The 23857-nt window shown below is 33.3% G+C and overlaps 1 long non-coding RNA gene across 1 annotated transcript in view; it reads left to right on the top strand.

Moving 5' to 3' along the window:
• The first annotated feature begins 3138 nt into the window (after positions 1 to 3138).
• The window catches only part of LOC141449756 (uncharacterized), a 71818-nt gene continuing 51099 nt past the window's right edge, over positions 3139 to 23857 (top strand). The window contains exon 1 of the long non-coding RNA XR_012455680.1: positions 3139 to 3412. This is a non-coding gene — a long non-coding RNA (uncharacterized lncRNA). The remainder of the gene's footprint in view (positions 3413 to 23857) is intronic.

The raw sequence follows: 23857 nt of genomic DNA, 5'->3' as shown, positions 1-23857 counted from the left end.
GCAGTAAAACTAGATGAAAATTCCTTATTTTTCCTCTAATTTTGCAATCGTAACTTCAAATTCAGGCTACCCTGTTTATACAATCTACTTTTGACTTAGTTATTAATACATTGAAGCAGAGATCTCAGAATTACCTGTTAGACTAGACGGGAGTTACTTAATTTTCCATTAATTTTGCAATCGTATTTCAAATTCTGGGCTACCCTGTGTGTACACTCCACCTCTGGCTAGTAATTAAATGTTTAAAACAGAAATCTCAATCTTTCCAGTCAAACTAAACGAGAATTCGAGAGTTGTCAGAGACGAGCTGGTGCTAACCTTTCCTTTCTGCTTTGTTTAATGTGAATCCTTGGATTTTCGTCACTCTGTTTGTCCGTTGAATCCAGTTAATTGTTTTGATTCAACATTTTTATTGAAAGTTTTATGATTATATCCATTTTTTTACATACTGTTCAGAATCGTAAGTAAGCATTTTAGTTGACCACGATTTAATTACTTCTTACTGGAGATTCTGTTGAACTTCACAATAAGATAAAACAGAATTGCCGGCGCTTGTCATCCCTGTTGTGTACCAAGCCAACCTCCGCGTATAAAAGAAATCTTTGCAACGCTGACTAGACTGTAAGAAGCTAAGTGGTATTGTAGTTGCTTGATTCAATATCTGTCTAAGTGCCTCATGCAGGTTTTTTCTAGTTTCGTACTTCTTCATTATTATGAGTTATTATTCAATCCTTCAGACTTCGACTAGTACAAATTTTTGAGAATGATTTCCCTAAGGGATCAAATTGTAAGCCCTAAATATGATCATTCAGCTCGTAAAAAAAGGGGAAAATGTTACAACTAAAAATAGGCTTTTTTAAAAATAAATTTAAAATAGTTAAAATAATATCTAACACATCAAATCAAACTTCCGATAATTGTTTATGAAAATGTGTATAATCATTTTCTGAAGATATTTTTTTTTGAAAATGATCATTAAAAATTGAAAAATACTACTTACGGCATTCAGTTAAAACTGATATTAAGAATAAAAATTATTTACATTTTCTGCAATAACATAAACTACCTTGAGTTCTATTAAAAGGGCGTCGACAAATATAAAATGCAAAATAATATTGGAGGTTTATTGTGTTGCTATCACAATGCGCTCCCTACCATGGATTTGTGTTTACATTTGGCATTATAATTCAGTGAGGTTTGCATAACGCCTATTGTGGCAATAGATAAAGAGAATATTGACTAACTAATCAGTCATTTCGTGCATGTAATGTAGGATAAATTTCGTCATCTTTTCCCTTTTCATATGAATTTATATTCCTTCTGGCTATCTAATTCGGCATATACTTATCACACTTCCTATGTGGACAATATAATCGTATACACATAGAGTACTTGTAGAAGTGTGGAATCTGATTGGGGAATGGCTCACTCGTTCCTTCGAACAAATCCTCTCTCTAGGTATTCATCATAATCATTGGGACCCTCCCAATGAACATCCACTCGGCTATTTATAATAAAAAGTTAATAGCAATAAGAGCTGGCAGCTTGTCAGGGACAATGACTGATATTTTCGATACATCACCCTTTTAGGACGTTATCGCTCTCACTGGTCTCCCCAATAATCAACAATGCGCACGGTTGGAGAAACCTTTATTATTATTATTATTTAAAAAATTTAATATCTAGAGGAGATAAATTTGATTAAACATCGGCTTCCCCTCTTATTCAATGTTTGAATATTTTATCTACCATTTTGTTACTATTTATTAAGCCTAGATATACCATTATTTGGTTTGAAATGAAAAATGACTTTGCCCATTGAAAATACTGTTGCGTTACAGTCTCCTCTCGTGTTGGGAAATTTAATGAAAATAGACGTATTTATGATTATTGTCACTTAACCGCAAATCTTGCTACAGAAAGGATATCAACCTCGACAGGAGTTCAGTTATTCTTATCTGTTATTTGGATTGAATTTGTTATCTTAGTATTAAAGCATTTGGCTTTTTGCTGCAGTTGATGCAATAGAGATTAATAAATGTATGTGAGAGATGAATCTGTGTATACAGCCTCTCAGTAGACGTAAGAGGGTGCCTTATGAAAAGAAAATAGATGCTTTCTTTGGAGCATGAAATAAAAGAGACTGAAATAGAAATTAAAATTTTTAAGGTAATGTTATTTTGGAGTTATTTTCAAAAGGAGGGGAATCTGGTAATACAAAATTTTATAACTTCCTAAGAAATAATTCCAAATAAACGAACTGTGCAACGGCGTGCTTATTATCTCTTTTGGAAATGAATTAAAATTAAACGCAAAAAAAAATTAAATTTCACTGAGGAAAACTACGAGGATTTTAACGTTGCAGCAGTTGGTGAAAAGGAAGTCTCATTGGAAAAGGCCTTGAAGGAGATATTGAAGGAGAAAGGGTAAAAGAAATAGCAGAAAAGATAATTGAAGATAAGAAAATAATATTGCAGAGGTCTGAGCTGACAAAGAAGTAAAGATAGATGAAAGATATCAAAGAAATAGCTGATTTAAATTATTCTATTGATAATCAGTAATTATAAGTTATAAGCTTACGAAATCAAAATGACCATAAAGAAATCGAATTTTTTTGGTGTCATGCCCAACAAACAAAACTGGTAAAGAATTTATAATTCTAAAAATGGCCTAATTGAGTTAAAGCAGACAACTTATTTGATGTATGCTTAATAATATGAAAGCAGATCCAAATAGAGTGTAGAAAATACTCTAAAAGAAGAAAAAAGAACTGAGTTATGAACTCAAAAACACTATAAAGTAGTGCTAAGAAAAGAATATTTTCCTTAAATGCATATTCTATTTTTGGTCAATCTCGGTGCGCCAACCATAATCTTCAAATTCAGTTTACTCGAAGACGTGTTTGTGGCTCAGTCCAACTAGGAATGTTTTCTTAACTAGAAATACTTTGAGGGTAGTTTCTTTTGATGTTCGTAAAGTAAAATAATTTTTAAAGATTTAAAATAATTTTCCTCTTTGTTAATAAAAATAGCTAAAAATTCTCCAATAATGTTATTTTTAAATTTTCTAGTGTTTTTTATATAACTAAATTTACTTGCTTACCTATCTTTGATCTCTTTAATAGATTGGAAAGGCAAAGGAAGAACGACTGAGAGAATGGTTTAAGCTGGGCTGAATGATAAAGCTCGGTTTAACAACGCTTATCTAAGGAAATAATGATGGCCAGTATTAAGAAGATTGAGGAAGGCTTGGAGTATGGAGATATATCACTGGGTTAAAGAGAAAAAGGATGTCGCTGTGTTTACCCTATCTCTCAGTGAGGACATCAATCCTTTAGGTCTGTCCGCAGGTTCCAGCAACACACCACTTTTGGCAACTGCTCATTGAAGCAAATTTATGAATTTATCATCAGGTATTTTTATTCTCAATACTCACGAAAGCTATCTTGATTATTTTTGTTTATGAATTAACTGATAGTTCTTTTTTTCTTTTTAAATCTTGAAACTAGTGTCTATATATTTTAGTTCCAAATTGAGTGTAATTAATTCTGTGATTTTATTTTATTCGGTTTAATTAATACTCAGTTTAATGAATAACAGTGCTTCATTATTATTTATTTAGTGACCGCAAACTATTAATATTTAGGATTAAACTTGAGAGGATTCGGTCAAATAAAAAAACAACTGTCTTTACGCCAACGTTTCGGAAGTAATTGTCTTCCTCAGACAGAAAAAAAAAACTCTAACTTTTCTGTAATGAGTTTTATTCTGTAACTCACAACTAACTCACATAACAACATCCTAAGGAAGACAATTACCGAAATTACCAAAATTTATGAAAGTAAGACTTAGTAAAGGTATGTCACAGGAAGTCAAATACTCTACAACAAACAGCTAAATCAATCTCTGATGATGGGTGTAAATACGGTAACGATCAGGGGCGAAAAAACGTGCAACGATGGTTAAATCAACGTTATTATCCAGTGCTCCAGATCCAATCATATGTTTTAACGCAAAAATTGAATAATTCTTCTTTATATAGCACATTATATTATTGCTGTTAAGTCCGTAAATAACGCGAAGGAGCTAAACCTCCAAAGGCTGTTAGCCTAACCTCTCACCTAAAGTAATTCTCTCGAAAGTACCCCGGTTGGTCTCAGTGCATTATCTGGCCAGTACCTCATACCTGAAACATCAAAAAGCGAGGAAACAGTGTATTTTTCAATGGCAACTGAATATCATTTAGCGGCATTTTCTTGAATGTATGAAAAAATAATTTCATGAACCCTTCCTCGAAGTCCCAACACGCAACTATTCTGTTTCATTAAAAAAGCGACAGGTCTGAAGAAAGAAAAATCGATTTAATTTTCGGTCTCCTTCTAAATCCATATAGTAGTTAACTTTGTAACTTAAATTATGCGTTGAAATACATAAAAGTAATTCAACTCAGTAATAATGTAATTTTCTGTAAATTAATTCACATTTTAATAAATTAATTAACTCTTACACTAAATAAAGGGAGCGGCAAGGTTGTTCATATTAAAAGTATATAATTATCTTAATTTATTATATTCTGCTTTACATTTATATACCATATTATTTTAATTTATGAAAGTCCCTTCTTTTAAAATAAAGTGTGCTATCGTACATTGAATTTTCCAAGCAAAATATTTATGCTTAGGGAATTGCCAAGGTTTAAAGCAGTGGAGTAAGCAGGGAATATGCTTAGAATAGGCACGTTACTCTCTCTCATCATATATTTATTAAGGCAGTGATAGTTTGCAACACAGCCCAGACAATTCGGCTGCCATTTTGCTCTCAAAGCGATGTAGAATGCCCAAGACATTACTAAATCTAATGAAATACATATTACTAGTTAATTGTTTATTATTTATTCAAAGCATTAATCATAATCCTTTTTCTTGTAAGAAATTTCTGGGCAAAATTATCAACAAGATTTATAACTGGGTTTTATTTAAAAATCGATATCTATCGACTGTAAATATTGGGCCACGGTTGCAGTTTGAGGGTGAGCACCGTAAAACTAAGGTACATTGTAGTAAGAGGTTCCATTCTCGGTCACAGCTTTGGATTTTATTTAATATATTAAATGAGAAATTTAAGAATAGTGTAATTGCTATTCCTATTCTGTGCTCTACACATTCGATCGCTAGTTGGACGTAAATCAGCCTGAAAACATGGGCTTGTTGCTTACTTCTTCAAAGAATGAAATCTTATTGCTTTCATTACATATTTTACACTAAGGAGTTGATTAGTGGTTATATTGAACATATAATTATAAAAATTTGATTACATAAAGAAAATTGTATGTATTTTCTTTTGTTTGAATGTTGTTGCATCGTAAAATAATTTCTTTATAGCATTTAGCCCAATTTTTTAATTTTATTGTTTATTTATTTATTTATTTATTTTAATTTATTAGTTATGTTAATTTATTTGTTATGCCCTAGATACGCCATAAGTAACAATGACAATAACTGACACCAATACAAACTCACTAATTGAGGGGAGAAGTTACCCAGATAACTAAGTCGTCTCCAGGATTAGCTACTCTCTTCAGAAAAGAGAAAATCGCGAGGCCACTGGCGTTTTAATCGTCTAGGACAGTGGTGGGCAAACTTTTTTAATGGGGGGCCACAAAGTTTAAGAAATTCTAGAGGAGGGCCAGAATTATAGAAAAAATGCATTTTGTGTTAAAGCTTTTAATCATAATATTATAAAAACATTACAGCATTACACACTTGTGTAACTACGCGGCTAGTTTAGCTTCACCTATAGGTTATGCATCTATTATTCTACTAAGTAGAATCTACTTTATACTTCTCGACCGTCAAAACGTAATTATAGCGGGCCATATACTATCCATGTCGATGGACCTTCGGCGGGCCGGAGTTGGCCCGCGGGCCGTACTTTGCCCATCACTGGTCTAGGAGGATGATCTGGATGGTGTTGAGATGATAAATGGCGTACAAGAGGATTGGAATGAGAGTGCAAGTTCTGATGAAAATTTTTATAACGAGTTCGTGCAACCTGGACCTACAAACGGAATTTCCAAGTCTGTGTGGATAGATTTGAAATGTAAAATGGAGCGTTAACGATAGTGCGGAGAATTTCAGACTGAAGAGATTGAATTCGTTGAAGATTGGAGCGTTTAGTTGAACCCCAAGTTCAATACCGTACGTCCAGGCGGGTTTTAGTATAGAATTGTAAATCAGTCGTTTGTTATTAAGTGAAAGTTTTGAACGTTGGTCTAGTAGTCTTTTAAGTAGTCGATAACGCCTGTTAACTTCAGTTCGTTTAAGTCGTGTGTGCGGGTTCCAAGTCAGTCTTTTGTCTAAATAAAGCCCAAGATAACGGACAACATTGGCTGGAGGAATTGGAATTGAGTCATAGAAGATCGGAGGAAGAGTGATCCGGCGGAGAGTAAAAGTAATATTTATTAAGTTAAATATTGAAATCAGAATCGAGTGCATAAGCGAACAATTTTCGTCAATGAAGGAAATGATAAATTGAATCGTTATTTTTTGTTTGTAATGTATTTACATTTGGATTTGGATTCTGATTGTATCTCCCATATTCATCCAATCTTCCTCGATCCGATCTATTCTGTTCTTGCAGAATTTTGTCCATAACTTAAAAATTTACTTAATTAATTTTGCTGAAATATAATTTTAACATAAATACAATTGGATAATCTGCAAAATCACAAAAACGTAATGCGGATATCAGCTGATTATCTCTTAGTCCTCAATTGTAAAAAAGAAAAAAGGACTCCATTAAGGAATCGTGAAATTTGTAAGCTCAATATGCTTACATTGATTCTCAATAAGTGACTAACGTCACCATCTTCTGAATTACTATTCACTAGGGACTTGGTTACATCATTCAGAAACTTAGTAAATAAACTTAGATTACATTTATTTTCATATCCAATTTCTGCAATTATCTTCGGTTAAGTTTCCATTATTCTAACAGTGGACCTAAAAGAGCTGTAAGAGAGAGCAGTAACTGAACTCACAAAGTGGGTGTATAAATATGTATATTAAAACTGTCCGGTAAGGCAGTTGTATAAGGGTTGGTCATCAAAAGAACTGCGCAAAAAAGCGTAACGTTGAAATATTTTTTGTGGCAATGCCACAGGTTAATTCTCCATTCAAGTGGATTAGGTTCTCGTATCTGACGGTGCATTTATATGCAAATATATGTCTAATAAACTTAGGTCAATTTTAATAAACATCAACTACAATACTCATAAAATGCTAGGGAGAATCACTAGTTTACGATTAAAACAGCTCTCTACAATTATGTAAAAAAAAAGCAAACAAAAATTGAAAATATAAAACTAAAACTAAGAAAATTAAAAAGTGAAGTAAGAAGGAAATAAATATATAGAGTTAATTTGGTGATATCTTTACTGAGTTGTTAATTCAAAGAAAATTTAGTTGATTGTCTCGTGATATCTTCTCTTCTTATTTTGGCAAAGTTTCAACTGGGTGAACTGGAGGGCCCTGGCTCCCATTTCATTAACCAAACAGCACCCACCCAGCAGCAAGTCGTACCCAGGATGTCTCCCATCCTCTGTACACTCCTTGGCTACCTTACTCGTATTTTGTTGCGTCTTATCCAATTGAAATCTTCTTTCCTGCGCTTCTTTAATTATCTACACAAACTGTGATCGTACTTTACTCTTTATTTATTTTTTTAATAATTTTTTTTTTTTTTTTCAAGTTGTTATAAAAGGAAGAATCACGATCGCGTTGGACTTTCAAAATTAAGTTTTCAAAGAAAAAAAAAAAGTATTCTTCCTCTATTGTTCAAGTAGATTTCATTTGTATATGTTAGTAATGCTTAAATCGAGAAATAGTCAGAGGTAAATTTACTTTTAATTTTATTTTAGATTGTTAGCAAGTTCTAACAAGAATAGATATGTGTAATCGTAACACGTTGATTCCAGCTTCTAACTAAAGGTCTCTAATGCTGTGTTCGTAGATAGACAATGTTGTCTTTAATGACAGTTCGTTAACATTGCTTTTGAGTTTTAGTGCTGGGCACCAGTGACAAAGGTTTGCCAAAAAAAGAAAACATTTGTTACAAATATATATATACATTTTTTAATTTGTTTATTGATTTTGCAAATAGGTCAATGTACAACAAGCAAAGAAGATGAGAGTAAGGAAAGTGTGCAAATGCCTATTTAAAAATACAAACACATATACGAGAGCACATACGAGTATACATACAAGTGCACATGCATGAGCACCAAGAGACATGAGTGGAATGAACGACGACCATCCAGTGATGGAAGCCGCTAGTTCGCCAGGTTGCCAAGCTTACGCAGTAACCATCCTAGGGGATCGGCCGTTATATGTTGAGATGGTCGCGTGGCCGCCACCGCCACTTTAGTCTGCGATGTGGATTTGAAGGAAGTCTTGTTGTGAATCGGAGGGTTGTAATGATTGTGTAGATTTGAGTGGAGTTTTGTGTAGCAGAGATTGGGGCTATTTCCAGAAACGAGAGGAATATTTATATCACAGTGTATTGTGTGATTGGAGACGTAGAAAGGACCGTTATCTATTGTTCTCAGGATTTTAGTCTGTAAGGTTTGAAGTCGGTTGATGTTCGATTTTTTTGACACTTCCTTGGAGTTAGTTGTATTCCGTACGTCCATATTGGGGCAAATAGGACGGTTTATAGTTTTCTTTTGTTCGTCAGGGTCAGTTTAGAACGTTAGTCGAGTTGTCTTTCTAACATTTTATAACTCAGTTTGCAAGGATCCTCCTTTGGAAACGTTTTTTATGTATAATCGACCAAGGGTTTAAGTAGAGCTGAAAGAATAATATTTTTTTTTTTAATGGTTAAAGGATGGGTGTTGTTAATCAGTCCTTCCTTTCCATCAGGTTTACCTGAATACTTTAAAGAATTAGGTCACTTGTTTTTACCGGTATTGTTCTTAAAGTTTAGAATTTCACTCTTATTTCATTGATTTTTATTAGTCAAGGGTGTAATTTTCTTAAATTTTAAAAGATATTAAATATGTTTGTAATTGTCATTTAGATAATAACTTCTTAAATCATTCTCAAATAAATCACTTGAAACAATAAACTGTTAACGTGGACCTACATTCAATTCAATTTTACTTTAAGAATTCATGCGCATCATAGAAATAAATGTGATATTAAAAAAACTTCTACTCATTTATCTTTTGACTAGATTAAATTTCATAGAGACAGTTTTCTTTACTAAAAAATTTCCTACAATTTACAAATCTCTTTTTCTTTGATAAAAATAAAAAGAACTAGAGAATAAAAGGGCTAGATATTTTAAGTCAGCACCGCGGCACATTATCGCTTTAAAGAATGATACCAGCGGTAGGATGCTGGTCCTACACTCTCTTCTATACCGATTTACCATCCATTAATATTTATGGGATTTGGTACGCTTAAGAGTTGTAGGTTTTGCATTTGAGAGATGTAAAAGGAAAAAAATGAGCATTTCTTTAAGGTTTTTTTTTTTTTATTCCTCTTATTTCAGTCCGATGTATGTTATATATAAAATATTGAATTTTATTTTATTTTTTTCTTTACAACAGGGAAGTATTAGGTGTAATTTAGGTGAACCTTGCATTTTGATCCAGTTTCCTCTGATATCATATTGTTTTTTTATTCTTCTTGAAACAACTTACAATTTTTTAAAAATTATTTAATGGAAAACGTATATTGGAAGCTCAAATAAGAAAGCCTGGTTACCATTCTCTACAGACGTGTGCCGCTAGCATCTCCAGTTTCTGAATTACTTTATTGGAAGAGGCTCACGTTAAATATTGTATTTTCTTTAGTTTTACGGTGCATTTGATCCAAACTTATTGTAAATAATTAAATATAAAGATGCGTCACTGAAAGATAGCTCAAGAAAATTCTTTTTCTGTGATGCTGTGTTCCTAAGGAATATATTTATTTTATTTTTGCTCATTTTCTCAAAAATTAGTACATTTTTGCATTTAGTTACTCTTTGCAGATCTATGGGAATCTGAAAAATGAAGAGACAAAAAAGTTAAACACTTCTGTTGTATGAGCAAAATATATTGGTAAAAATTAATTGATAATACATTTTACATCCACCTAAAAAACAGTTTCGAAAGCTCTGTATCTCGATCCCATATTGAATTATAACGGTATTGGAAATTTCTTGGTGGTAGTTTCGCTTATTCTCTTGAGGAATTCTAGTTAACTTCATCCACATTCTTCTGTTACAACTGTAGGTAGAGAAGCGCTTTTCGCAGAGAAGAGCAAATCCAAGAACTACTCTTGGATAAAATCCATTTTTTACTCGTTCTCTCCTCTCATTCTAAGCTAAATACTCAAATTACAGACTTATAATTCACTCTATTTTACATTTTTTTCTGAACATGTCTCTCTCATATGAAAGTACACACATATCTTCCTTAAATAACATGGCACCTTTACAAGGCAAGTTTAAATTAACTCAGACTGCGGAGATTTGAATCACTACAAGTAAGTTCAATTTACAGAACTATATAATTAATATCGTACTGAAATTTTGACATTCATTACTGGCATATAGCAAATAATATACAGTAGTCCGGTATACAGCTAATATATACATGCATCTAGATGACGTCATTATGTTATGTGCATATGCATGCCACTCTTGATTGGAATTTCACTAATAGAATAATATTTCTGCTATAATAATATGAAATATCTAATTATCAGTTCTGATGAAGTATAATATTAAATTTAAATAATTCTGTTGCCGAAGTTAAAATTAATGCTATTTGGATTATTTTTATTTTAATTATGTTTGGTGAAACAGCAATGGGATGCGAAAATTCTTCTCTTTTTTCCTAACATTTTACTTTTTTGTAAAGTAATTTTTTTCTTATCAGATATTTTTCGGAAAATCCTACCTCCCATCTTCATGAACCAAACTCCTATACCAACTGTGGACAAAGTACGCTACCTTGGACGGCACCTAGACAAACGGTTGACATGGAATCCCCATACTAGACTGAAAAGACAAGAAACTAACCAACGCTACAAACTTCTCGCCAGACTAATTGACAAACGTTCGAAACTTAACCTACATAACAAAAGACTCTTATATCTACTGTTACTGCGTCCTATTTGGTCATACGGCATTGAAGTATGGTGATCGACAAAACGTTCCAATTCTTTACGCATTCAGACTTCACAATCAAAAATACTACGAACACTTCTTAACGCTCCGTTCTATGTATCAAATCTCACTATCCATAATGACCTCAAAATCCCATTTATTACAGATCTTGCTAACACTCGTTTTCTCAAATTTCATTCCTCTACAGCAGCTCATCCTAACCCTCTCATAGAACACCTATCTTCCTCCACACTACCAGGTAATCCTCTAAGGAGATTGAAGAGAAGATGGCCTCGTGATCTACTCTTATCGTGAGAGCAAAGCACGTTACTGGAGTGACACCACTGGGTGCCCTCTCCACTCATACATATTCACGTGATACTTTTTCTATCAGGTAAACCACATTTGCTTGGTGCAACTATCGTTGCAGTTGTAAATTCCGATAAAAGATTTTAAAAAAAGAAATTTTTCCAAATACATGTATATTTGGCGTTTTGGTTAACAAAAATATAAAATTCGGAGAGCTTTTGCAGCCTGCTTATATTTGTTATAATGGATCGATTTTCTTGCTTGTATTTGGCCGATCTTGATAATCTGTAGGCATGCCCAAGACTGGGAACCGAATAAACAGAGTTGAGTTACAAAAATATTTATTTTAAAGGACTAAGTAACCAGTAGGGCGATAGTTATACAAAAAAATAAATAAGAAATTGTAGTTGTAAAATACTACATTTAATAATAATTATGTTGAAGGAATGTAGCTCAATGGTCAGCGTACACTGGATTCCGACTCGGAGATCTCGGAATCGAATCCAGCTGCTGGACTTTTAGACTTTCTCTTCCAAAGAGCTTCTTACAGCTCACTGACTGATGATCAACAGAGTTGGCTGTTGCAAGATAACCTATCCGGAGGCCGTCAGTGTTCTGAAAAAAAGCTCCGGGCTCCTTTAACCTCAGATGTGTTGAAGCGCCTTAAATAATAATAAGAAATTCTTTATTCTCAAGTATGTTTACAATATTTTTTGGAGGCCTAATTTACAATTAAGATATTACAAATGGCCGCCAGCCGTCACAATTTTGATGTATGTGACTCCTTCTGTAAAACTATTCAAACGAACGAAAACACTTTATGAGGCTTTAAATCTCGTGGTTTGATCATAAATCAAAGTTGCATTGTAGTCTCTGGTGTGGTCGTTCTTAAATGAAAACATAAAACGGTCATGAATCTCTACGTGTTCGGCAAGCTGACTGGCAAGCCCAGACTATGGCCGACGTCGGTTGTTTGGTTAGCAAGAAGGAAAGGATTTCGCGTTGAGTTACGTTCATTGAAATAACCCTTCTACTTACCGCAACTTCCTTTTCTACCTTGGCTTTTTCAGGTGTAAATATGTATGTGTATTTCTAGTGAAACATTCTAAATAGAATTGGTAGCCAGAGCGCGTGCGCGCACAGCTTTACTTTTACATTTCTCTATCCTCTCTTTCTTCCTTTGTACTTTGAACACTAGTTCATGCATTGAATTTCTAATAAAGATATTTTAAATAAACATCGGGAAAGGTGTACTTAAATATGAAATTAGTTTTTATTAAAACTAGTTAAATAGAATGTGTACCTAAATGAGATATGCTACATAATTTGATCCGACTTGCTTAACTTCTTCAATCCTGACTGCTTACAGATTCTCATCCATTTGCTGAGATTAGTCAGATACTTTATGACTGTAATTATTGCATATATTTTTAATAAAGATTTATTTATCTCTTTAAAATCTAATACTTTAATCCATTTACGAAGTCTTTCCCTTACGGAAAAAATAAAGGACTCACTTTAATTTCATTTGTCTTCCTTGAAGATATTAGGTAAATTTGAAAAGGTACTTCAAAGTGACGTACTAAATAAGTTTATCAATAATAATAATAATAATAATAATTGTCTTTATTAATTATAATTACATTTATAAACATCACAAAATTAATAAATCACCTACAAAAGAAAATAACTAAATATACTGCAATCATTTTATATTTTAACTAAAGACGCACCTCTTGGTCTTTAGACCGTCAGAGTGGAGTCCTGTTACGATAACTAAATAAATGCTCTAATGAAAACAAAAGTAAAGTAGTAAAATACAAAACTGAAATTAAAGAAAAACAAAACAAGTTCCGACTTAAACATATAAAGAAAACCAATTTATAGAAATTATTTTAAATTATACTAAGTCCTAAGTTGATAAGCATGCTTACAATATTTCACTAAACATCTCCAATCTTTCCCGTTAATGAACTCAAGTATTTCGCTGGCGGCTAGAAAATATTTATTAAAACAGTCCTTCCTTATTTCGCACAATGCTGGACAGACAGCTAAAAAGTGAAATAAGTCCTCGTTTTCAGTGTAGCCACACATCTCACACTTGGTACCATCAATTTTAAAGTGTTTGTAGTTCAGATTCAATAAATCTCCTCTACATTTAAAGAGCCAACTAACACTATCTAATGACAATGAGCAATCATATAGGTAGTGGTTATTTAGTTTAAACTTTAGTTCTCTGTGCAGCGGAAAACTATTACAATTCATAATTTGTTGATAATATTGTTCTTTAAAGTCTTCTAAAATACGCTTACGGATATGATTGAGACTATTGCGCCATAATTCAACATTGTTACAATTAGCCAAACTTAATGAAATGTTTAAATTAAATTTTCCAATATAATGTTTAATCTCTCTGAACCAAGAAATATCTTTTTTAATTACTATTAGAGCTAGAATTTTTGGCAGTCTATTATCAGATAGAGACAAAACTTTAATTAAATAATCAAAATGAAGTTTGATGGTATAAACATAAATGGGGTATAAATTTGTTTCTAAATAGAGAAAAGCGGAAGGAGTGTATTGAGGCAGTCTGAATAGTTTTTTAATGAAAAATCGCAACACTTTCTCAACTTCATTATGCAATTCTCCTCCCCATACTTGGGCGCCATAACAGAGTATGCTCCTACTAACCGAATTGAATATCCGTAATTTATTTAGGTAAGAGATGTTCTTGTTGTCCATAAACTGCCGCCATACAGTATTCAAACCAACTTTCACTTCACTTACCTTATTGACAATGTGTTTACTGAAGGACAAAGTAGGCGTGAGACGGATCCCTAAATACTTGTACTCATTTACAACTTCAATATTGTCTGTACCGAGATGCCATTTATCCGATTTCGCAAGCCTCCCCCCATTTCTAAATATTAATACCTTGGACTTCTCTAAATTAATCCTTAAACTCCAGAATAGGCAATATTCCAGAAACGAGTTGATCATCCTCTGTAAGGAGTGCGGATCAGATGCAAGTAACACTATATCATCGGCGTAGGCGAGTAATTTCACTTTACCACCGCCCTCCAGACAAACGCCCCCATCTAAATGAACTTCCAAATCGTTTATGTACAGGGAAAATAAAGTTGGACTGAGAATACAACCCTGTCGGACACCTGTTTCAGTTAAAAAGCTAGGAGATAATCCATTGGTACACCAGACGTTGGCTGTCGTTTTAAGGAATAAATTTTTAATAGATTTAATAATTTTTGTGGAAAGGCCTAATTCACTGAGTTTATAAATCAGCGCATGACGATCTATGCTGTCAAATGCCGACTTAAGATCAACAAAGAAAGCATAGACTTTTTGCCTTTTCATCTTAAGTTTTAATTTAACTAAATTGACTAAATTAAATATGTTGTCTACAGCAGAATAACTCTGTCGAAACCCGGCCTGGAATTCTCTTATTATTCCATTACCATTTGCCCACTCAACTATTCTATTTAATATTAGACCAGAATATAGTTTGCTTATCGTGTTTATAAAAGATATTGCTCTATAGTTTGTTACTAAATTTTTATTTCCTTTTTTGTAAAGAGGGAATATGATTGATTCTCTAAAACTAGATGGAATGGTACCTGATTCGAAAATTCTGTTGAATATACCCAATAATAATGTTAGGAAGTTAGTGGGAGCATACTTATAGAATTCAAAAGTAATTCTATCTTTACCAGGTGCTTTGTCATCCTTAACTTTAAATAGAACACGTTGTAACTCATCCATAGAGAATGGGCTATCCAGATATTCGTCTATATTAAGAGGTTCGACGAAAACTATTTTTTCCACTAAGCAAGGAGGACTGTATAAAGCTTTGAAATAATCGACCCATTCCATAACGGCAATATTGCCCACCGTCCATTTATTGTTCTTTTTAAGTGTCCGCACCACTTCCCAAAATTCTTCACTTTTATTCGTACTATTCAGACGTTCAACACACTTCATAAAATACTCCTTCCTCTTATTCTTACAAAGCTTTCTGTAAGCATTGTTACATGATATATAAATTAATTTATCATTTTCATTTTTTGATTTCCTACAAACTTGTAATTGACTAAAAGATTTACATCTTGCAATATTACATTCCTTGTCATACCAAGGATTATTTGATCTATATGTAGGCCTAACATTTTTATTATAATTCGATGCACTAAAAATTAAATCAGTAACAAAACTCACACCATCCTCCTCGTTGTCCGAAATGTAGCATATATTATTTACAAGCTTTCCGATTTTCTCCTTGTAAATAGAACCATTCTGCTTTTTCCAACACATTTTTGGCAAAAGGGGAAGAATTAAATTATCACAAGGCACGCTCAATATCGCAAATGAGGTAACAATAGGCATATGGTCGGAATAGATTTGCATATCAACTTTAAAATTATCTACATAAGAAAGTAAATCTAAATTAACGCAAGCAAAATCTATTACCGAATTACCAGCGCCACCCATATACGTAAAATAACCCTCTTTATCGTTCTCCGTTCTTCCATTCAATATTACAAAGCCATAATCGTCAAAAAATTGTAAAATCTTTTTCCCATTAGTATTTACTACATAGTCTTTGGATTTTCTATTCAAATTTTCAATTTCTACATCTGACACATTATAATTTTTAGGTAAATGCTGTAAAGAGCCGAGCCTACAATTAAAATCTCCCACCAAAAAAATATTTAAATTGTAATTGATTGAAACAAAATTTAGCAGCTCCGTGAAATCCATTTCCCATTTATTACAGTTAAGATAGACGGGAAAAATATACATACAAAAATTATTGTGCTTTACACAGATCAACTCCTTGTTTTGAATTTGACAGAAAGAAATAAATTTACTGATAGTACCTTTTAAATTTATACCATAGAGGCAGCCACCCGAAGCTCTCCCAAACTTGGAATCTCTTTTTGCTGGAATCCACAGTACATGAAATCCACTAAAAGTTATCATATACTCCTCTTGGTCCTTAGTTTCCACAAATGTTTCAAAAAGTAAGATAATGTCGAAATTTAATAGATATTTTAAAAAACCTGAATCATATTTTTTATTTTTCAATCCGCAAATGTTGTAGGCCAGAATGTTCAGTTTCATATCCTTTTGTGGTTGCTATATTTTACCATTATTGGATTCACATTTTTTTGTTCCGGTTGGTTTTGGTGAGCGAGGCGTGTAGTTGAACTGTTCCAACTTAAGTTTCGCAGCTGAAATGTCTATATCCGATTTGGTTCTTTTATGTAGATGCTCCTTTTTCCCTATGATTAGAGGAGTTTCACTATTTTTAGCGGGTGAGTGGGTTAGCTCTCGTTTTTTAGCTTGTTCTGACGTCGATTGTCCAGCCTCATTATAACGCTCTTTAATGATCAACTTATCATACCTAATGACTGCGTACTTCCCCGCTTTTCGAGCCTCTAATAGTTTCGGACGAAGACTCTTACGTACATCTGCCACCTCTTTAGGAAAATCCTCAGCAATCGCTATTTTAGATCCTTTTAACTTGAAACAATTTTTAAGAATTAATAATTTCGTTCGAAGTTGAGTAAGACCTATTAAAATAGGCCGTGCCTTATTTTCTTTCGAAAATTTACCTATTCTTCTTACACAATCAAAGTCGGAAGTTGTCAGATTCAACTGTAACTTCTCACTCAAAAATGCACAAACAAAATCCTCCTGCTCCCAATAGTCATTGAATTCTTCATCAATACCGAATAGCAACAAATTTTTCTTTCTCACTTCTCTTTCTAGGCTATTCACTCTTAATTTTAATTGTTGATAATTTCCCTGAAGAGCCTCTATCGATTCTTTAATGTCTGCTATTATTAAGTTCCGGTTTTTTTCAATATCAGCTTTCATCTCCTCTTTAAATTGTTTCATAAATTCCAATAATTGACTATTATCCATTATCTCAACTAAATAAAAGTTGAATTTAGTTTTATTGAATTAATTACTAAATATATTTATTATTTATTAACTTCTCAATAAAGAAATTTTCAAACCCAAGAGAAACAAAAAAGTACTTAATTAAATGAAACGGGATTATAAAGAGGCTGCCGAAAGCACCATTGAGAGAAAGTTAAATGTTCGACATATTGATAAACATACTAGTACCAAAAGTTAAAGTCAAGAAATAAATATTTATATTCACGTTTAAATAAACAATTCAACTCTTCTCCCACTTCACCACCTTTCTACACGCCCCACTACTGATTTTAAATGCACAAATCCCCACTGTCTTTTAAAACCATATTAAACAAACTTTTTCAAAGTCAAATAACTATAAAACGGCTCGATAAAAATCTTCAAATTTTTTATATGTTCCCTAGCCTTCACTGATTAATATCTATGCCAATTTTCAAATTCCTACAATCTTTACAAACCGTACTTTCAAACAAAAATTTTAAGAGCGATGTTCACTGTACGAGAAATAACACAAGACTCAAGTTTATCAATAATTAAGACAGAGAGTTATTAAGTAATTGTAACTATGATGACATGAAAACAGAGTTTCCCAATTAATGCTGGTATGATAAGAATCTTGAAAGAAAATGTTATTGTTAAAATAAAGAAAGAAATAATGGAGTACTTTATTCTAGGCTTGAAATGTTCTCCACATGTTGTAACAGAAGTGAGCAGCGAAAGCATGGAAGGGTGCGATAAACAGCCAGAGAGGGTGTGATGAAAGTGAGCCGAACTAAATATTTGCTTTAATTCTAAGTATGCATGTCCAGGAAGCATTACACTGTAGGCAGTGGCATGCAAACATCTGAAGATTCAATTAAGTAATTGTGCGTGTGTAGGGGGCAGAGAGTCTCGCCAAGAATCTCAACTTGGACTAAAGGGTTTTGGACTTCTGGCCCTACACGGCCAGTATTATTCCGAGCGTGAACAAACATTCAAAACTTGTATACGAGTAAGTCACAAGACCTTGTCCAAGGTTAGATCTCTTACAAAATACTGGATACTAAAGATTTTGCACTGCGTAGCCTAAATTAATGCGCTAACATTATATTGTTATCAAAAGGGCACGTGAGAATTCTCCATTTGTAATAACCACAATACAAGTTTGGGCCCAGTAAATAGGGGCATTAGCGCAATTAGTACTGCTCATCATTAACCTTGGTATAATTTAAATTATGGTTAAAGTTAAAATTATATGTAATTAACAAAACATTAATTATAATTACCTTAAATAAATTTTGAGGATTGAGCAGGAAAATCACTGCATCTTGGATGAGCTTTCATTTAAGGTAATTTTATTGCAAATTTTTACTATGACTAGACTATGTATTTATGACACAGGGTTGCACAAATTCGCTGTAATCTATTGCCAAATCCAAGATCGATAACTTTGCGACTAAGGATGTTACTCTTCGGGGAGGAAAAACCAAGGCCTGTGAGCTTTACCCAGGAGTCGCTCTCCAGAATTAAGAGACTGATTAAACGGACGGATCTGGAGGGCGAACTCTAGGGTGGTGGGAGCCACAATAGATCCAAAGGGGTCGCAGTGGCGTAGGCCTTAAGAGCTGTCTTATTAGAATCTTATCTTATTTAATAATTTGTTCTCAGTTCATCTTTAGTTAAACTGTAATGTATATAATCATGAAGGGAAGGGATTAGCTATGAGGTTAGCATACTGGACTCCCACGCGGAGGTCCCGGGTTCGAATCCAGCAGCTGACCCTTAGATTTTCTCTTCCTAGGAGCTTCTTACAGCTCACTGTCCGGTGATGGACAGTGTTGTCTGTAACGAGAGAACACTGTCCAGAGGCCGGCAGTCCACTGGAAAAAGCTCCGGGCGCTAATAACCTTAGATGTTGACGCGCCTTAAAATCATTAAAAAACATTATATAATCATGAAAGCTAGTTTTAATATTTTTGGTGTTTTTCAAAATTAATTGATTTTATCCTCTTTATTTCTGCAATTAATTTTTTTAAAGTTAATTAATTAGATTAATTTCCTTTCAATCAAAGTATTTTCATATAACCCAATAATTATTTTTTTAGATATGTAATATTTTAATTACAAGTCAGTCTTATATCAGAAAATACCGCAAGGTAAATAATATTTGTTCGTTGAAAAAAAATTTGCACTGTTTCTCTCAAAACAGCCATTATTCTTTTTCCTTGTTGTTTTTTCGAACAGTTCAAATGTTGGATTGGTTGTCGATGGCTAAGAGGTAAATAGTGCAGACAACATCATTACTGTAAATTCCAGTTTGCCTCCAGTCCAATTGACCTTTTACATTCACAATAAAAAGTCCATGATTGTCCAGTAATTGTGTGCATGTGTTGTTCGTGTTTACGGGGCCGAGCTGTTAGTGTGTGTGCTGAGAGAGCTTTTTTTTGTGCCCCCTGTTTGTTGAATCAACATCGTTTCCTCTATTTACCACTTGTTTCATTCGAAATATTGGAAGTTTTTCATTAACCAGTTGCTGCAACCTTCTAATTCGATGGTTATTGAATATCAAATTTTCATTTCTCTTAAAAAATTTTAATTGGATATTGATGTAATTGATTTTAATTTACTAATTTTAATAATTCCTTTTAAAACCAACGATCATGACTTGTTTTCCAAAGATGTAAATATTTTGGTATATACATGTGTTACTTTTTGATTGATTCCTGAAAACACCAATTGCAAACGTAACAGTGAATCCCAAAGTCCTAAGTTCACTCAGGCATTTCCACAATCCCTAGGCGATGCGTACGTGTTGCTGAAAGTAGTTGAGGTCGATCAGCACCTGAAAGCCCCAGCATCCGGCAAGCTTCTTTGCACAATGGTACCTACTATTTATTGTCTTTTTATTTCTTTAAAAAGTATATACTTAGATACTTAAAATTTACTTTCCACTTTTTATCTTGAAGAATTCAGTTGGATGATTCATTTGGAATGTTAAGCCGAGCGAAGTTTACTTCATTCAAACAAGAAAGGATGTGTTCTTTTTTTTTAAAACATTTCTATTTTTAGCCCATCGAAACGTAATTGTTCTAAACTTGTTCGCAACATTTGTGCAAAAAGTATAAAGAATAACCGACTTTATTCAATTTAGAAATTTAGGTTATTGATTTGATTCATATGTTCACTAGATATGAGCTCGAATAATAATAATAATCAGGGAAGGGATTAGCTATGCGGTTAGCATACTGGACTCCCACGCGGAGGTCCCGGGTTCGAATCCAGCTGCTGACCCTTAGATTTTCTCTTCCTAGGAGCTTCTTACAGCTCACTGTCCGGTGATGGACGATGTTGTCTGTAACGAGAAAACACTGTCCGGAGGCCGGCAGTGCACTGAAAAAAGCTCCGGGCGCCAATAACCTTAGATATTGACGCGCCTTAAATCATTAAAAGTAATAATAAATCAAATAGGCCTTTGATGTTTAAAATAGCTGATAAAATAGATACTATAAAGATGCACTTCTATTTACCTAATTTTGATCAATATCTTGACAGTTTCTTCGTGTTTCCAAACCAAAATGTCCCATTTATAACCTTCTGGCTGATCTGTTTTTGAGTTTTAGCCGCACACAAACGCTGGGAGACTAGTTTTTTTTGTTTTTCGTATGCAGTTAGTTCTTCATGTGCTCGAATACCATTTTCTCCTTGCAATGGGTTAGACAAAATAACAATTATATGAATTGTCTATTTAAAATGATATGGCTCAATTAAAAAAGATAAAAGAGGTAGATTGTAGATAGAAGAGCAGTTAATAAAAGCAGAAAAAAGAAAAAAAAAGTTTTGTTATTTTAATTAAATTTGCGCAAGAAATTTCTGCATTCAAATTTGTATTTCTATAATTATTGTTCTTGTATTGTGAATTTAAACAATTGTGACAAATTAAAGATAAAAATAAATTTCTTCAAAAAATATAAAGTCCAGGACAACTTGTTTAATTTAGTACAATTTGTGATATTATTTTTTTCCTTTTTCTTGCATCATTTTGCAAGGAGACCGTCTCCATTTCTTATCATCACCTATTTAACTCGCGCTAGCTTTAAACTTGAAATCAACCAATCCAACCTGACACTCAACCATTCCAATTCCTTACTCTCCATCTCGTTACACAGTGGTTACCTTATTTCCTCATTTACTACATAATTCTCGCAGTTCTGCAGTACATCCGCTTCTTTCGCTATTGCTACTTCGTCATCTACAAATTACCTTGTCCTGGATACAGTAATGTTTGCTAGTGCTTCGTCTAATCGAAGTTATCAGGCACAAAATTATATTCCATTAAAAATATTAATCTTTCAGTTATTTAAAAATAATATTTATTTATAGATTTTCATTTTTTAATAGAAAATACCCCTTCCTTAATTTATCGAACCGTAAGTTATTATCAAACAGATTGGATTTTATAGTGATTACTTGAATTCTAGTGCTGAATTCGAGATTTTGATTTTATCATTGGATATAGCAAACTCATAAAAGTCTTGCTAATTTTTTAGTGCAATTTCTTAATTTAAATCTACAGCATTATAGGCGAATATTATTATAATATTTTTTTCTAATATCCTTACAATAAGTAAATGTGATGAATGTATATAAATAGCGTGGCAGACGTGAATGACGGTCATCCAGTGATGGCCGCCATTAGTCACCCAGTTGGTCACGGGGCCAGCGGCGCCTCAGCCGTCTTCGAGGATTGGAGGGAAGCGTAGTTGAAGACAAGTTTGCAGCTAAAGAGTTGGGATGAAGTGAGAGTTTTTTGATGAAAATGTTTATATCGGATTTTGGCAAGTTCGGAGATGAGTGGAGATCTGTATGGATTGTGTGGTTGCTAACATAGAATGGAGCGTCTACTATGCGGCGGAGTATTTTGGATTGGAGTGTTTGCAGTCTATTGATGTTGGATTTTTTAGCTGTTCCGTAAAGTTCGTGTCCGTAAGTCCATATTGGTGTGAGAAGAGCTGTTTAGAGTCGTCGTTTGTTCTGTAGTGGGAGTTTTGAGCGTTTGTCAAGTAGTCTGGCTAGAAGTTTGTATCGTTTGTTTAGTTCGGTACGTTTAAGTCTCGTATGGGGGTTCCAGGTGAGTCTCTTGTTTAGGTAAATTCCAAGGTACCGCACATGGCCGGCTGGTGGGGAATATTATTTAAAAACAAAAATTTAAATTATTGAGTTTAACACAATTTTTGGTTTTTGTTTTTTGCGTATTTAGTATGCTTATTACGGTGAAACCGGAAATAAGTATAATATTAAAGTTCCAACTAAAAATGATTAAATTTCAATGCAATAAATATATTAAAGATGATTTATTATTAGATAAGATGTAATATAAGATATCGGAGATAATTAATCTTAGCCATTTGTACAAAGTGTGACAGTTTTTTTTTAAATTTAATTGTTATCAGTCGGAGTTTTTTGAATAGAAAAATTAGTGACACTAAAGTCACTTGTCCATTCGTTTCAGACAGATAACACATAATGCGAGAGCGATTTAATTAAAAATAAATCTGATATTAAAAATGTGCTGTTAGCACCGATATATCGTACAAAGCTAGAAATGAATGAAAATGAATCATCAAAAATAATATTTATATCAGTGTACCAGTGATGTCATTTTTTTGCTGTTTTTTTTTTTTTATTATTATTATTGAAGGGTAGTGTTCGGATTGAGGGGCAAGGCTAAGGATCTGGCAACGTAACAACGGCCTATTGTGTTTGATGTAAAACTACAGCTGGTACAATGTTGCAGACAGATTGGGAGCGGCTGAATGTGTTTCATTCTGCTAGACATTCAGCCCTATATCCTATCTGGGGGTGGTTAGAGGTCCCACATACTAATCACCTTGTCTCAGCCACTACTGACCAAGCATTACTCTTCTCATAGTGGCCAAATAAATAGCAATCAGGGACATCTACCTAACCCCGCTGTGGTGGTACCATTTCAAACCACTTCTTTTTCTCAATTCTAAGCCCTGGAGATGTTTTGAATCTTCATTAGAATCACCTAATCTTCTCAAACCGTTTCTTAATACCATCCTTACAAAAAACCAAGGCTGCATTCTCTGATGTTTTTAGATGTTTCCATTATACACAATTTCATAGGTTTTTGTATAGTAGACGATACTTCTCTATAGGGTTGTCAAAGTATTGGACGAGGCTGTTCTGATTTTACTTCTATCTTGAGGTATACATGAAAATGGAAAACAAAATAAATATTCAAATAATAAGTTTGGACGGGAGTTGGTGTAGTGGTCACGAACGTAGATTTGTGAGTGAGAGATCCCAAGTTCGAATCCCGCGTATCACTACTTTTTATATCAGTATCCCGGAGGTACACAACACTAAGTCCATTTTTTCAAAATTTATTTTTTTAATCTTTCTAATACAATATTTCTTTTTTCATTACC

This window comes from Rhodnius prolixus, unplaced genomic scaffold (assembly GCF_049639745.1).
Source record: "Rhodnius prolixus isolate KJV_2025 unplaced genomic scaffold, Rpr scaffold_2, whole genome shotgun sequence".
Lineage (NCBI taxonomy): Eukaryota > Metazoa > Arthropoda > Insecta > Hemiptera > Reduviidae > Rhodnius > Rhodnius prolixus.
Note: the sequence above shows the minus strand (reverse complement) of the source record. Positions and strands in the feature narration are given on the sequence as shown.